Raw genomic sequence first — 6,030 nt, forward strand, 5'->3', positions numbered from 1 at the left:
TTCTGGGCTCAAGCCCAATAGCAGCTATGGATCGCAGCAATCCAAACTGGGCCTAAGCCCAATCATGTGCACAGTTCCAGCAGTTGGGCCTTAAAATGGGCCAGATCCATTTCATCTTTTTCCTTCTCTCTCTTCTTTATTTTATTGTTGTGTATTTTGTTATTTGCCTTGTACGACTAACCTTATCTTATTTTATTAACTTAGGTGAATCCTAATGAATTGGTAGATTCAGTTTTAGTAATGGGTAGTTAGTTTAAGAGAGACTAACAATCAATTCCATAAATTCCATTTTCTCCTTTTTATATTAAAGTTATTTATAGTATCCATAATATTTACTTCTAGAATAGTTGATAGTATAAAATTCATATTTTTGAATTAAAGGAGTTATATTTTATTATCTTAATTTCAAAACATCATTAATATGCAAACATAAATTCAAACATATTATAAATAACTCTTCAAGTTTGAATCAATCACGTCTATGTTTAGCCGAGTATAATTAAATAGGTCAGTAAAAAGAGAGAAATTCATCATCTCTGCATTCTATTTTTTTTAAAAAAAACAAGTCTAGATTTTTTACGCTATTATACTGATATAATGTCATATTGGCTAGGTTTTCTCTTAAAAGCTTCTATTTATATACAAATCATTATATTTTGCCAGTCTCACTTTTATAATAAAAATTATTATTAACAACATTTATAAATTTTTATTTTTAAGTGGATTACTATGCATTTCTTCAAGTCAGTTTTAAATAGCATAATTATGTTTTTCCTTTAAAATCTCAATAATATTTATAACCTATTTTTCTTAAGAGTTAAGCATTATATTTAATCTAAATTAATTAACCTAAGTTTGGCCGGACAACCGTAGTTAGCGGATTCTAAAGGATGCCTAACCCCTTCCCTTTAGGATAATATAGAGCCCTTACCTAGAATCACATTGGTTAAGCAGACTATTAATGGAGGTTTAGTTTTAACTTTACCTTAGTTAATATTTAGGTGTCCTAATTCACCGTTAAATTAATTAGGTGGCGCCTCCTTAAAAAAAAAATACGAATCACCAATATGTTGTACTTTAATTTAACCCGGTTAAAATGGGGTATAACAGCTTTGAATTAGTATTGTAATTAAATGGAATGAATTATTTTTTAATTAGTATAAACCTCTCGTATTGGATGAATTATTATTAAATCAAATATTTATATTTGTACATTCAAATATAATAAAACACTTAAATCAAAACCCTATAAATATGACAAGTTTCAAAACTTACTTCGGGGCACTTTAGAACCCCTAAAACGACGAATCAAACGTTTAGGTGGACTTGATGTAATGAGCCGACATTATTGTACGCAAAAAAAGATATTAAGTTTTATATAAAATATTGATATTTTGGGGTTTGGAAACATGACTAATCTTTGCCCAAAGTATGGAAAAAAATGTGATTTGAAAGGTAACACAAAAAAAAAAAAAAACAGAAGAGCCTTAACGCACGAAATTCGTGCGTGAAACCTACGAATGTATTTTTTTTTTTGTACTAGTTTAGTTCAACTTTTTTTTTTGTGCTAAAAAAATCGCGAATTCTGATAGACATAGAGGAAGCTTGGTCCATACGGCATGGGACTTCTAAAAGAAATGCACAACTATTCAAGATGAGGTTGTTGGGTCATCCCGTGACATATTTGTTTCAAATTCCCACGACTCTTTGCTAATTAACACCAAACTCTTAATAATTTGAAACATTATAATTATTTTACTATTATTACTTGGTAGGAAAGTACGTGGTGGAGGAGACTGGAAGCCATGAAGCATCATCATTGGTTGGTGAACTATCCAGTATCCTTACTAATCAAAACTGTCTCAGGCAAATAGATTCATTTGTTAAATTTACTTTTGTTCCTTTTTGCTTCTCTCTTCCTGTACTCTTTTCTTTTTCTACCTTGAAACATTTTTCAATAATTTCTACCCTTTAGAAGAGTCATTTTATGGGCGCTTTTTCGTCGTCCATTTGTGAGCACACATATTTTAAATAACTACTAATATTTTAAAAAATAATTGTGGGCCCATATATTTTAAACAACTACTAATATTTAAAAACAACTACTTTTTCATCGTCCGTTTGTGAGCCCACAAAAAAATTGTGGGCCCACATATTTTAAACAACTACTAATATTTAAAAATAATAATTGTGAGTCCACATATTTTAAACAACTACTAATATTTAAAAAAACAAAAATTGTGGCCCACATATTTTAAACAACTACTAATATTTAAAAAAATTGTAGACCCCATATTAAACACCAACCAGTAATAAAAAAAAAAAAAAAGTGGAACCCATCACATCTAAACTCACGGGAAAAAAAAAGTGGATCCCATATTAACAAAATCAAGCAATATTAAAAAAAAAAGTGAATTCCATATTAAAAAAACAAACAATGTTAAAAAAAAAAAAAGTGCTTAGAAAATCAAACAATTAGATCAATAATGATGGATTCATTGCCACATGCGTATCAATCCATTAGAGGGAGCAAATGAAATTATTGTACAACAACACACTTAAAATACAAAAATGCTTAGAAAATCAAACAATTAAATCAATAATGATGGATTTATTGCCACATGTGTATCAACCCATTAGTGGGAGCAAATGAAATTATTGTACAACAACATACTTAAAATACTTATATATATATATATATATATATATCCTTTTCCCAATTTTTGAAAAAAAAAATGTGGGCCCATATAGCCTGATGGATTCATTGCCACATGCGTATCAACCCATTAGAGGGAGCAAATGAAATTATTGTACAACAACATACTTAAAATACAAAAGTGCTTAGAAAATCAAACAATTAAATCAATAATGATGGATTTATTGCCACATGCGTATCAACCCATTAGTGGGAGCAAATGAAATTATTATACAGCAACATACTTAAAATACTTTAAAAAAAAAGTGTGGTCCCTATATTAAACACCAACCAATATTAAAAAATTCAAAAAAACACCAACCAATTAAGCATTAAAAAAAAAGTGTGGTCCCCATATTAAACACCAATCAATATTAAAAAATAAAAAAAAGCACCAACCAATATTTAAAAAAAAAAAGTAAATAAAGTGGAACCCACCATCTCCAAACTCACAGGAAAAAAAAGGTGGACTCCATATTAACAAAATCAAACAATATAAAAAAAAAGTGAATTAGTGGGAGCAAATGAAATTATTGTACAGCAACATACTTAAAATACTTAAAAAAAAAAAAGTGAACACCAACCAATATTAAAAAATAAAAAAAAACACCAACCAATATTTTATTTTTTAAAAACGAAGTAAATAAAGTGGAACCTACCATCTGCAAACTCACGGGAAAAAAAAGGTGGACTCCATATTAACAAAATCAAGCAATATAAAAAAAAAAGTGAATCCCATATTAAAAAAACAAACAATGTCAAAAAAAAGAGTGCACACTTTGTATTCGTAGCAAACACTAATATAATAAAGTTAGATACGGAGCACAAACTATAATGTTATATTAATCGTGTTTTGAATATAGTAGGGGTGGGCATAATTACCGAAAATCGAAAAATCGGACCGAACCGAATTAATTCGGTTTTTCGGTGTTCGGTTTTTCGGGTTTTCGGTTCGGGTTCGGTTTCAATTTTCAAAAATTTCGGGATTCGGTTCGGTGTTCGGGGTTTAGTATTCGGGTTTTCGGTTTAAACCGAAATATTATGTATTAGCCCAAAAATATTAAATAGTTAGGCCCATGCCCACTAAATTTAAGTCCAAAATAAATAAAACCCAAGCCCACTTTCATTATCAGAGGTTAGATAAGTACAAAAATAAAAAAAGCCCACTTTCATTTCATTGTTTTGTATCAAACCTAACGTATCCATCTTCCATTCTTCCATCTTCAGTTCTTCACACATCTGATCTAAGTTCTAACCTAACGTATCCCTATTCCTAATTTAATTTTCACTTCTCAGTTGACTGTCTCATTTAATTTTCACTTCTCACTTCACTGTCTCAGAGCTTCAAACTTCAGAGCTTCACTGTTCACAGCTCCGGCGGCGGCTGCTCTTCCAATCTCGGCGGCGACTTCTCTTCCAAGTTCCGGCGGCGACGGAGTAAGTATTTCTCTTTCTCAGTTCTCCTAATTTCAGTCTTGACTAATCATTTCTGGCGGCGAATTCTCTCTCTCACACTTCTCCTAATCGACTTCATTTGTTCTTTCACTAGTTGATGTGAGTTTCTTGCTACTGTTTTGATTGTTGTAACATGATATGTGGTGGTTGTGAATTTGTTGTAATTAAATGAGTAGTTGTTTGAGATCTCTATGTATATGGAAAAAAGAAAAAGACTTTTATCATACCTGGTGGCTGGTGGTTGTGATGTTATTTACTTATTTTTCGTTGAGGTTTTGGTTTTTAACGTGCTGGCCTACAAATACAATGCCTTATATTTTCTCTTTAATTTTCGTAGATGGCGGATGAAACTAAATTAAGTGTTGTCGATTCAACTGGTAGCATACCTAATACAGATGATACTGATAGCAATGATAACTCACTTGACACCCAGGTAACAAAGAAAAGAAAAGAAATGCAATCTAGATCTATTGTTTGGGGGTCATTTTGAGAAGATTGTTGTACAGGGAATTGATAGAGCGAAGTGTAAGTATTGTAAAAAAGATCTTGCTGCTGCAACTGTAAATGGGACAACGGGTTTGAGACAACATTTATTGAGGTGCAACGCATATAAATCCCTTATTAAACCTCCCACTCAGAAAAAGATACATTTTCCATCTAAGGATAAGAATGAGATAGAGGACCATTGGGAATTTGATCAACAATTAATTAGGAGGGCTTTAGTTGAGATGATAATTATTGATGAACTACTATTGAGGTGCAACGCATATAAATCCCTTATTAAACCTCGCTTGAATGTGATGATTGGGTGAATGTAAGGAATGCGATACTGTTTCTTGAAAGATTTTACGAGCTCACCGTAAAGGCTTCAGGTTCACATTATGTTACTTCTAATGTTCATTTTGAGGATATATGTGAGCTTGATGCATATTTGAAAGCGTGTGTAGCAAGTGAAGATCTTAGTTTGAGTAGAATGGCTGAGCGGATGAGAGAAAAGTTTAGGAAGTATTGGGGTGATCCTGAAAAGATGAACAAAATGATTTTTATTTCTTCCGTATTGGATCCTCGCAATAAGTTTGTGTATGTTAGCTTTGCACTTGAAGATTTCTAGTGTGGCATCGGAATGTGCATTTAGTACCGGTGGTCGTGTACTTGATTCGTTTAGAAGTCCGTTGACTCCTAAATGTGTGCAATCTCTTATTTGTGTTCAAGATTGGCTTAGGAAAGAGACTAAATCTATTAGTGTGGAAGAAAGTTTGGATCATCTTGAGGAACTTGAACTTGGTAAGATTTTGTATTTTTTTTATGTGTTTTAGTGAAAAAATAATATACTTTTTTATGTTGTATGACATATTTGATTAAATTATCTTTAGACATGGCAAATAGTGAAAAAGATCCTTGCATTGTTGATGTATGATTGCAATTTGTTTCTTTGTTACTAGTGGTAAGTTCAATACTTTATTTTGTAGTTTTGTTCTTTTATCTTGAAAGTTATTTTTTAACTTTTGGTTTTATCTATTTTTTATTATTTTCAAGTTCAACCATGCCTTCTAGAGCTCGCTCACAAGTTTGAGAACATTTTGTGATGGTTCAAGACAATGAAGAAGGGCGTAAAGCTAGGTGCTTAACATGCGGTGCGATACTTAATTGTAATAGAGCAAATGACACATCTAGCTTAATGAAACATATTAAGAGATGTCTTGAAGATAGGCGGATTCACCTTCAACTTTAAGCTTATGTTTTGAATTTGGTAAATTTCGGACTTAATTATGATTGTTATGTGAGACGACGGATTTAACACTTGGTGTTACAACTTATGTTTTGTATTTGGAGCTAAAATTTAGGACATTTATGTTGTTTGGCCGTTTGGCTGCTGCTCA

The 6,030-nt window shown here is 31.5% G+C and overlaps 1 long non-coding RNA gene across 1 annotated transcript; it reads left to right on the top strand.

Moving 5' to 3' along the window:
- The first annotated feature begins 1,927 nt into the window (after positions 1 to 1,927).
- Positions 1,928 to 6,030, top strand: LOC132642618 (uncharacterized). Its single transcript, XR_009583274.1, has 2 exons — positions 1,928 to 4,132; positions 5,687 to 6,030. It is a non-coding gene; the product is annotated as an uncharacterized LOC132642618 (long non-coding RNA).

Source organism: Lycium barbarum, chromosome 5 (genome assembly GCF_019175385.1).
Source record: "Lycium barbarum isolate Lr01 chromosome 5, ASM1917538v2, whole genome shotgun sequence".
NCBI lineage: Eukaryota > Viridiplantae > Streptophyta > Magnoliopsida > Solanales > Solanaceae > Lycium > Lycium barbarum.